The following is a 12,280-nucleotide window of genomic DNA, read 5'->3' as shown; positions in this document are numbered from 1 at the left end:
GGGGAAGAAAAAATGCGGAGCTCAAGCTTTTGCGGAACGAGATGATCCATCATCCATTACTTGCCTTTATATGATATTTGGCCTTCTCTAATAAAAAAAGAGGTCAACAACATAAAAACAGGGCAGGATATAAGAATGGGGTTTATTTTTATTATGTTACATAACATAAAACTATCTTCCTACACATACAAATTTTATATGGGACTTACTTTAAATTTTTTCTCTTTTTCTTATTCTCTCTCCTCTCTCTTCCTTATGTGAGAGTGGGAAGTTTGTTTTTATGTTATGTTACATAACTAAAACATTTCCCTATAAGAATATGGAAAAATGTTTCTCGTTTTTTTTTTTGGTAAACAAGTGTTTCACTTTTTTTCTACCATGATCTTTCATTGTATTACTATTTTTTTTTTTTTGCCTAAAACACAATAGTTTTAATTAAAATAACATAATTTTATATTCTTTGAAATGATAAATATTTTTTTCTATGAATATTTACAAAAACAAAATAAAAATAGAGGAGAGATCTTTTTTTTTTTTTATAACAAGAGGAGAGATCTTTTTCTTTTTTTTTTGATAACAGAGGAGAGATCTTTTAACTCTAGTGTAAAACTAATAAGATTAACTCCCTATCTAAGATATTTATTTTTGTATATCTAACAAATCTAATTTATTTGAAATTAATAAATTAATTTATTGATATAATCCGATAAACTATAATCGATAGATAAACGAAAATCAATAAATGAGATAAAGAGTAATATTTTTTAGTCTTATCCTGAAGTCATAATATCTCTCCTTATATATATATATATATATATATATATATATATATATAAAATAGGGGTAGCATATTGTAACAATCAATTAGGGTTACTACCAATCAATTTCATCGTTAGATCGTTTACATTGATCCAATAGTTATATTTATTTCCATCTTTGTATAGTTATGATTCCCCATATTTAATGTGAAAGCATTAAATATGGAGAATTATAACCATACAAAGGTGAAAATAAATATAAAGTATTAAATATGAGAAATCATAACCATACAAAAATGGGAATAAATATAACCTCTTGGATCAATATAATCGATCTAACGGTGAAATTGATTGGTAATAACGCTAATTGATTGTTATAATATCATTCCCCATATATATATATATATATATATATATATATATATATATATATATGGGTTTTATAAGAGTTATATTGTAGGAAAAGTGATTGTGTTATGTTATAGAGATTCGTTTTGCGTGCCGAAGTTTTTTTTTTTTTTTGCTGCGGGTCCCACAAAATGTTGTGTGTGTAGGAAAATTTTTGTGGTCATGTTAAATGATAGATGATAAACCCTATATATATATATATATATATATATATATATATATATATATTTCTCCTCTAAGTCACCATAATTAGAATGGTAAAAAAGGAAGGAATCTTCTTCTTTTTTTGGTAAAAGGAAGGAATCTTTTAACTCCAATATAAAACTAAATTTTTTTACATACCATCTTAACTGTTAATTTTTATATATCTAATAACTATAATTTATTTAAATTAATAATTAAATAATTAATATAACTCAATAAATTAGAGTCAAAACATGCAGATCTTGCCTTTTTTTCTTTAAATGCCGCATGCGGATTCTGGTGTAAATATACTTGCTACAAAATTTCTCATCTACTGTCGCTGCAGAAGTTAGAAACCCACTAATTTTTAGCTTAATGTTAGTTGAAAAGACTAAGGAAGAAGTAAAAGGAGAATTCATTAATCGTGTATGATGATTGCTTAATTAAACAAAGGAAGCTGCTTGTTTCTAGTGCTCAGCAGCAACTAGGTATAAATAGGCGAACCTTCCATTGAATGAAAGAGTGATGATGAACTGTGATTTATTATGGAATCCCAAAAGCTTAAGGGGGCGTTTGGTAGAAGAAAGATTTTTTTTACCCGCTAATCATGATTTTCGAAAATATGGTGGGAAAAGTGAGTTCTCTGAAAATATTACAAAAAAGTTGTTTGGTAGGTCAAAATATTCTCAGAAATATTGGGTTAATTTTCCTAATGCTATGTTTGGTTGATTGTAAAATATTACTGAGAATATGGGGAGATTTGAACTACAACCACAATCATCTTCTACTGTGTCCACTCCTTTCCTTCAACTGGAATTTCCAATGCATGGAGGATAGTTTGAAGATTGATTTTTGTAGATTCAAGAAATCAGTCAACAAAGTTTCAGTCGAAAGAAAACGCAGGCAAAAATCAAAAACTGGAATTCCCTTTATCAGTAAGTATTCAAGAAATAGAAGATTGATTTATGCAAAGCAAGTTTGAAGATTGATTTATGCAAATTCAAGAAATCAGCCAACTAAGTTTCAGTCAAAAGCAGGAAAGGTAGTTTCGTATGTAAAACTAGCCAACAGTTTCCATTTTCCTGGGAAAGTGATAATACCACCCAAAGGGTAGTATTTTGGACTCTATTTTACACACAGAATATAATCTCGGGAAAATCACTTTCCTGAATTCATTTTTTAAAATCTGCTACCAAACATGGTCTTTGATTACAACCATCAGATTCTTGGATATCTAAACATAATTTACCTACCAAACACCCCCTTAAAAGATAATGTCAAATTGTGAATTCTCCATATTTTGCATGGTGCTCCCGTATATGTTGTAAAAACAGTGACCTACTAATCATAATTTTGAATTTTTTTCCCAAAAAACAAAAAGAAGAATCAAATTTGAATATAAAATCTACCTCAATAATATAAAATAGAGTTATCTTGAGATATGATAATTTCCTTTTGAAATATCTAATTTTTTTAAGGCTTGTGTATTCACCGTTCTTTAACATTTTTTTTATTTAAAAGTTCTCAAATTATTAATTTCTTTAGAATTTTTCTTCATTCTCTCTTTCTTAATACATTTTAATTGTTTATACTCTCAAAATAATTATTTTCAAAAATTTTCTCTCTAAATCTTAATTGGCTGCTTATATAATTAAATCTTTTTTTAAATTTTATTTTTACATTAAAGTTTTTCTCCCCAAATATCAGTTGTCTCACTCTTATGTATATACTAAACTGAGGTACATCATCTGCATTAGTTTGATTTTTTAATTTACTACTGAGTGGTACGACAGTAGTACAGAAGCTTCTGGCTTTTGGGTGGTACGAAAGTAGTATAAGTCGGTAATTGCTATCTATATCTAGGTAAACAATCCTTTCAGTATAGCAATTTCTCTAAGGAGGTTTGGAACAAGCTATGGAAATGAAAAGGGCCTCAACGGATTCAAATGTTATTCTGGAAATTACTACTCAAAAGTTTGCCTACAAAAGATTGGATTAGCTCATGGTCCATGGCAGACCCTTTTTGCCTAATCTGTTAGCAGAAGAGGGAGTCTTTGCTGCATATTTTTCAAAATTGTTCGGTGATCCGTGATATATGGTACGACCTCTTGTCATATGATAGACTAGCTCAGTTCTTTGATGCAAATTGAGAGGATTGGGTGATTGTTAATTTGAGTTGCGATATTATGTGTATGGGAGGATTTGTTTGGAGTTCATTATATATTGTTTATTGCTAGTATATTTGGCGCTGGAGAAACGAAGTGACCCACGATAGCTCTCTAAATGGGGATCGCCACCTTGCTCGGCCAATCCTTGACTGCTTGAAGGAGATACAACTTGCCTTTACATACACAAAGCCAAGGCCACGACTCCATTCCTCTAGGGATTTTAGTCGGCAGCCTCCTTTGACTCTGTATGTTAAATTAAATATAGATAGGGCCTCAAAGGGTCAAACGAATGAAGCAGCTTGTGGAGGGCTTCTTCGTGATCATAAGGGAGTTTGGCCGAGGGGTTTGCTGCAAGAATTGGTCATTGTGTTGCTTTACAAGCGAAAATGCGGGTGTGTTAAAAGGGCTGGAACTAGCTTGGGAGGCAGGTTGGAGAAATGTTTTGGTTGAAAGTGACTGTCAAATAGTCATTGCATTGTTTTCTAAGGAAGACAATGAAGCTCGTGAGTCCCACCTAGTGACTCGAATATGAGCATTTGTTAGATGTCAATGGAGTATTTGGTTTATGCATGTTCTTCGGGAGGGCAATTAGTACATAGATTGGTTGGCAAACTATCTGTTGGTGCACATAGAGTTTCTTGATGAAGCTCACTTCTCTGACACCCCCGAAGACTATAGTGTCATATTTAGGTTGACAATAGAGGTGTGATTTTAGCTAAACGCGCATAAACTCGCTAGGAGCTTCCTTGTCTAATCTTTTCAATATTTTCTTTTTCTTTACTCTCTGTCTTTACTTCAATGTATAAAAAATAATTTTTTTAATTTACTTTTCTTTAAAGAATAACATCTTAACTTTCTCTTCTTTTGAGTTTTAAATTTGAATTAATTGTATATATGTTCTTTCTATTGTTTTTTTTTTCGCTTTCTGGTAATAAGGTTTTTTCTCTTAACTTATATTTCTTAGATTTTGATTGAATAAATTATGCATGCATTTCTTATAATTTTAAATATTTTTTCAAAAAAATATTTTTAATTTATGATTTTTATATTTTACCTAAACTTAAAATAGCCGTATGCAAAATACTTCTAATTATTACAAAATTCTTTTTGGTTTGGAACGAGGTTAAAAAGTCATGGACTTAATTTCCTATTTCTGGTCATGAAAATAATGGAACATAGACTGGATTTATCAAACTTGGGCCACTCTTAGCCTCTTTAGGTGTGAGCCCAATTTATGAAGGGTCGACATAATTATTGATGGATGACGTCTTAGCCCAATTACAAGTTATAGGACTTGTAAACCATCAGAGACCTTAAAATTTTCAATAGGATTGTCCACTTTCATTAAGTAACAAGTCCTGTAATATCAATAATTATTGATTTAAGGGATAAAAAGTTTACTTCTTTTAACAAAGGTTTGGAGTTGAAACTCTGAAAATAGAGAAAATGCTCTTGAGAAAAAGATCCCCTATAATAAATTAAATAATACTTAAACCCAACTATTTGATTGGATAATCAATGAACTAATGAATATATCCAAAATAAATAAATAAATAATTATCGTAATAATCAATTAAAAAAAAGAGAGGCCCAAAACCCATAAAATAAATTATCAACAAACATATATGGGCTTGTTGCTTTAGGCTTAACCGAAATTCAACGCTAAAATACCTTCGTCTGTTTTTGGTAAACAACGCTAAAATATCTTTATTTTGTGATTCAAAACGATTAAGAAAATAAATATTAACAAACCATTTTTATGCTTTATTTTTAATATTTTTATTGTTAAATTAAATATTAAATTTGTCTGACTAATATAGAGTGAGCCAAAATTATTTAGTGGGGTTTAAATAAAATTTTACTCAATAAAAAAATGTTAAAATTGAATATGTTGATAACATTTATGAAAACTTCAGCACAAATTCTATTTTTGTTTTTTTTAGGCGGGCAAGGGAAGCATACATTGCTATACACTATACTGTAGGTAACTAAAACATAATAAAAGTAAAATAAATATATAATCAAAAAATAATTAAATTTACAAGACACAATTTTATATTATTTTAAATGAAAATACCATATTTTGATTCATATTTATTATTCTTTTATATTCTCTCTGATTCACAATACTTTTTTTTTCTCTCTTAATTTTGAGGAGGGGAGAATTTATTAAAACACGGTCATTTTATTTAAATTGACATAAAATTATATATTTTAAAACGAAAAATATTTTTTTCATATATAATTTGTCAAGGTTTTTTATTTTTATTTTTGTTACAAATTTAATAAAATTCTTCCTACAAATGCAGTACCATAATAGAGAAATTATCTTATCTATAGCAGCACAATTAGTGAACCATGAGAGAAGAAAGAAAGAAGATAGGGAAAAACAGAAATAAGAGAATAAGGAGTGAAGTTGCAGTTGTCCCAGACCAAAAAAAGTTGAGGACACAGAAGAAAGAAGAGATTTTTTTTTTTAATAAAAATATCAATTTTTGAATGGAAGGACCACGGTAGTCTTGAAACATATTAAAATATTTCAAGAATAAAAAGGAAAAACGAATGAGTATGAGTTGTCTTGCAATTTTTCTAATATCCCTTTCATTACATATTTTCTCTATTTAACATAAAGTGGCATGCGTAACCACAATTATATTAACAAACTAACCAAAAACCATAAAAATATTATTCAAATAAAATGTAAAAGATTCTAGCAGCTTATAGGAATATAGGGAATGAATACTACTTGCTTTACTGCATCATGGTTTGCTGTCTGCATGCCGAATCGGTTATCGATACGTTTCTGGACTTTTTCTCCTTCAAGTAAAGAAACTAATAAGATGAGGTGAGTGAGAGCATCCGTTCGAATCTTTTGAGTATCACTTTTGGAAGGGATTTAAACTTTAAAACCTTAATTCTGGACCTATCTCGAATCGGATTAGTTGTGAAGCAATGAACCGATTTGAATATTTCAAAAAAAAAAAAAACTAATAAAATAAAATACAACCACAACAAAATTATTGAAATATTTTTAAAAAAGGTTGTATTAATGAACATAACCTGTGGCCAAAATCACATCTCTTCACGATTGAACCGCGTTAAATCCCCTAAAAAAATTATATATTTTGATAATTATATTTTTGACTGTCTAGGTTTTATTTAAAGTTCTAAAAAAGCTATTGAAATCAGCAATCGCACTCAGTTAAGGAACTATTATTATTATTATTATTATTATTATTATTATTATTATTATTATTATTATTATTATTATTATTATTTATTTTTTTGAAATATTCCAATAAGTTCATCGCATTGAGGAGCATCGGACACATATTCTCACCCTTACACGCTTAATTATCTGACGGCAACTAAACTACCATCCATTAGTGTTAAGTAACTATTATGATTTCTAAGCTTTCACTTGGGCGTGGCTGTGTTGGGGCAAGTTAATTTTGAGTTGGGTTATATCATGTTGCAGCTTGATAATTTGTTGTTTAACTTAATCTTTTGCGAGCAGCGTGTCAAACAATAATTCACTTTGTTTTTTTTCTTTTAAGAATAGTGCACTTCACAATGATGAGCTTAATTTTAATGCGTTAAATTAGAGGTAAAATACAAATAAGACAACATGGAGAAGGAATAGAAGTAAACAATATGCACACAGTACAATTTTAAAATGTGAATTGAATTATCAATTTGTCATTTATCTATCTTTTTACAAAATGCACATTATAAATCTAGTCTAATGATAATGTTGACGGAAGCTGAAGCACTTTAAATGATGTCACGACGTTGAACCAACTAGCTTTTAGTTCGGGACAGATTAAACTAAAATGTAGGATTTAATCTGAATTCCTGTTGTTCTATATATAGTAGAAGTAGTATAGACTTAATTTCATATCATGTATTTTAGGTTATACATACGCAGTAGTTTTATATATAATATAATCTCCCCTGCGTTATTACACACACAGATTTATTCCAATATTCATTTCGTCTCTTGTTTCTCTATATGGTGTCTAGAGCCTAACGAAATGAACCTTAATTCGCTTATTTTCTCCGGTGAACCTACTGTTCATCGCCTTTTCAATTTTTTTCGATGTTTCTTTATCAGTTTTCGGACATTTATTTTGTTTGTGGGTCGTTTCTGCGGTGTTGCAGACATTTTCTCCTCGCGAACCGTCATTCCTCAGCCGTCGATCGTCGTTCCTCCGTCGTTGACCACTATCATCCGGTGGTTTTTCCAGGCTATCCACCTACCGTTGTGATCGTCTCAGTCGCGCGGTCAAGTCTGTCCAGGTCCTATCTCCATACGATCACGCAAGTGCCCTCACGTGCGCGTGGAAGTGACACCCCTCCTTTCGATTGACAGGCATGTGGAGGACCTTTTCTGGCGGCGTCCGGTTGGATTTTTCTCCCTTCTCCACGGCGGTTCTAGACCTGATCCTGTTTTGGAGTTTTGACTTCGTTATTGGTGACACATAGATCCCACTCCTTTCCGGTTAGTTTTGTGATATGACGTTTCTGCCTTTTTTTGTCTCCCTTTTTTCTGATTATGGGTTCTACAATCATCTCTTCTGTTTCTAAGTCTCTAATTGGCCCCAATGGTCATGGACGTAAACCCTGTACGGGTCGGTTACTTTGCACTCATTGTCATCGGACCAATTATATTGTTGACCGTTGTTGGAAGCTCCATAACAAGCCATCTTAGCCTCCTTGGACTGCTCATCTTCCTCAGCCTCCTTCTATTGGTCCTGGTCCAGGATTGCCTTCGGCACCACAACCTCTTGTATCTCTTTTTAATGAGTTTGTGACTTGGTGGTCTGAGAAGCAAGCATCTGGTTCTACTGCCACCATTGCTTCATCTGGTAATTTTTTTGTTGGGATCTCTTAATTACAATCTCTAGGCCCTTGGACTCTTTATTCTGGGGCTTTTGATCACATTTCTAGTAAAAAGTATTTATTAACCTCTCTTTGTACTATTGGTTCATTTTCTACTATTACTATTGCCAAAGGGTCTTTGGTCTAATCCCGTGGGATCGACACGGTTCTTCTCTTCCGCCAATTTATTCATGGATTATGTTCTCTATGTTTCTGATTCCCTTTTTAATTCACTTTCCATTAGCCATTTGACCAAATCTCTTGACTGTGTGGTTTCCTTTATGAAAACTTTTGTCATTTTGCAGAATCAGAGTTCGGGAAAGGTGATTGCCAAAGGATGTGAGTCTCATGGTCTTTATCAAACTATTCCTTTTTCTCTAGCTTGCTCTACTGTGGACTCTCCCCTCACTATCCATGCTCGTTTGGGTTATCCAAATCTTGCCAAGCTTCAGAAGATGGTACTTCATTTATCGTCTCTTTCTATTTTACATTGTGAGTCATGTCAGTTTAAGAAACATACCTGTAGTACATTCCCAAATTGTCTTAGTCGTCGAGCATTGTCTCCTTTTTCTTTGATCCATTCAGATATTTGGGGCCGAGTCATCATCCTTCTTCTTTGGTGTATAAGTATTTTGTTACATTTATTGATGATTATTCTAGATGTACTTGGTTATTTTTATGAAAAATTATTCCAAGTTATTCTCTATTTTTCAGTTATTATATAATGAAATCAAAACTCAATTTGGCATTCTTCTGCGTACTTTTCGTAGTGATAATGCCTGTGAATATTTATCTCATCAATTTCAACAAGTATTTTCTTCTCATGGCATTCTTCATCAAACATCTTGTCTTCAAACACCTAAACAAAATGGTGTAGCCGAGCGCAAGAACCATCACTTTGTTGAGACTACTCGTGCATTGTTAATTAATGAGAATGTTTCCTACAAGTTTTGGGGTGATGTTGTTCTCAGCACATGTTATCTTATTAATCGCATGCCCTTTTCTGTTCTTCATCACTAGGTATATCCTTTGACCCCATATATCTTTGGTTCTACGTGTTTTGTTCATCATCTCGATCCTGGTTTGGATAAATCACCTCTAAAGTCTCATAAATGTGTTTTTATGGGTTATACTTTGTCTCAAAAGAGTTACCGTTGCTCCTCTTCGACACTACGTCAATACTTTGTCTCGACAAATGTTTTCTTATTTGAATCAATCCTATTTTTTAACTCAACTACTACTCGTGTGAACTTTGATTCTGTTCAGTCATCTTTCCTTGCCGCTTCCTTTTAATACCTTCCATCTTTCTCAGTCCCTGTGTCTGATCTCCTTCGGTCACCTCTTCTCCTGATGAGTTGCAACCTTTTTCCCAACTTCTGGTTTCTCTAGATGTTTCTGTGAGCTCACATTCGACTGCATCTCCTTCCTCGGCTTCGGTCCCACCTTCAACTAGTGATCTTCCCGTTGTTCTCCGTAAAGGAACCCATGATATTCGCCCTCCAATCAGATATTCAATTAATATTGGTTACCGTTGTCTTTCTCCATCATATTTTGCATGTCTTTCCTCTTTGTCTTCTATGTTTAATCTAAGACTACAAGTGAAGAACTTTCACATTTCGGATGGAGACAGGCTATGATTGATTAAATGAGTGCTCTTCAGCACAGTGGGACATGAGATCTAGTCCTTCTTCCGTCAAAGAATTCTATTATCGACTGTCGCTGGGTTTAGGCTGTTAAGGTTGGTCCCGATGGTAAAGTGGATTGTCTTAAAGCCCACTTGGTGGCGAAGGGTTTCACTCATGTGTTTGGACTGGATTATGGTGACACTTTTTTCTGTGGCGAAGATGTCTTATGTTCGCCTCTTTATTGTCATGGCTGCTATCCACCACTAGCCTATTTATCAACTTTATATGGAGCAACCTCCTAGGTTTGTTGCTTATGGGGAGTCGGGTCTTATTTGTCGTCTCCACAAGTCTCTATATGGTCTTTAGCAATCTCCACGAGCTTGGTTTGGCAGATTTAGCATTGTTGTTCAATAATTTGGTATGACTAGGGGTGTTCATTAACCGATCCAAACCGATTCAAACTGCGATGAACGAACCGAAAAACCGATAACAGAATAAACCGAAAAATCAAAAACCGAAAAAAACCCTCAAATTTTAATTGGATTGGATCAGCTTTTGGATGGGTTGATGAAAACTGATCAAATTCAAATCGATCCAATATATTAATTTCTCTTTACCTACTTGGGTCTTTCCCTAATCATAGCCTAAAAATTTCTAAACTAAAGACCCATTAACCCATCAACTAAACCCAAGAAAAAATCTAGTCACATCTCATCCACAAAATTTTATCTTTATAGAGATTCACATCTCATTGTAAAAGGAAAAACTATATTATAGTTTATTAATGCTTTTGTATTTCAAAAAAAAATTTACAAAGCCAATATATAAAAGATGTTATTTGCACAATAATCATGAAATAAATTTTAGGATTTTGAAAGAACCGAAAACCGATCCAATCCAAACCGAAAAAAATTGGATTGGATCATATTGGATTTAAAAAAAAATTCAAACCGAATGGATGATTATATGATCAAACCAAAGGGATTAGATCAGATGATTTTTTCTTCCAAAACTGATCCAATCCAGACCGCGAACACCCCTAGGTATGACTTGCAGTGAGACAGATCATTATCTCTTTTATTGTCATTTAGCTTCCGGGTTTATCTACTTGGTGATATATGTTGATGATATTGTCATCACATGTAGTGATAATCATGGCATTACTCAGTTGAAGCAAAATTTATGCCATCATTTTCAGACTAAGGATTTTGGAAAACTTCGATATTTCTTGGGAATCGAGGTGGCCCGATCTAAAGATGGAATTGTGATATCTCAGAGAAAATATGATCTAATATTCTTGAAGAGACTGCTTTGTTACATTCTAAGTTTGTTGATACTCTTATGGATTCGAGTGTCATGCTTCTGTCGAATTATGGGAGCCCTTTTTAGATCCTGAAATGTATAGAAAATTGGTTGGAAAACTAAACTACTTCACAGTCACTCGGCCTAACATTTCATTTGCAGTTAGTGTGGTAACTCATTTTCTTAATTCTCCTTATCAAGAACAATGGAATGCCATCATTCGTATTCTTAGGTATATCAAGGCATTTCCAGGAAAAAGGTTTTGAATATAAAGATAAAGGTAATGTTAAAGTTGTTGGATGCTCTGATGCTGATTGGGCCGATTGTCCTACTGATAGGAGATCTACTACTAGATATTGTGTCTTTGTTGGAGGCAACTTGATTTCCTAAAAAAATAAGAAGCAGAATGTAGTCGACAGATCAAGCGATGAAGCATGGTATCGCTCCATGGCTACTACTATTTGCGAGCTCATATGGCTTAAGCAATTTCTTAGAGAGCTCAAGTTTGGAGACATTGGACCAGTAACCCTCATTTGTCATAACCAAGCCGCACTACATATTTCTTCAAATCTAATGTTTCATGAAAGAACCAAGCATATCGAGATAGATTGTTACTTTGTTCGAGAGAAGGTCCTTGCTAGTGAAAATAAGACAAATTTTGTATCCTCTAATGATCAATTAGCATATGTATTTACGAAGTCTTTGAAGAGTCTTTGAATATAGTATATATATAACAAGCTTGATGCTTATGATTTATATGTTTCAGCCCGTGTGAAAAATGTTATATACATAATAAAAATATTATAGGTTTACTTGCGCATCATATATTTTAAGTTGTATATATTCAATAATTCTATATATAATATAACATTCGCTGCGTTTTTACCCACAAACTTATTCTAATATTTCTTTCGCATCACTTGTAATTAACCTACTCACACTGTATCAAATTAAT

Source organism: Gastrolobium bilobum, unplaced genomic scaffold (assembly GCF_033153095.1).
Source record: "Gastrolobium bilobum isolate Gb01-03AN ecotype WA unplaced genomic scaffold, APGP_CSIRO_Gbil_v1 utg16135, whole genome shotgun sequence".
NCBI lineage: Eukaryota > Viridiplantae > Streptophyta > Magnoliopsida > Fabales > Fabaceae > Gastrolobium > Gastrolobium bilobum.
This window is presented reverse-complemented; position numbering follows the sequence as displayed.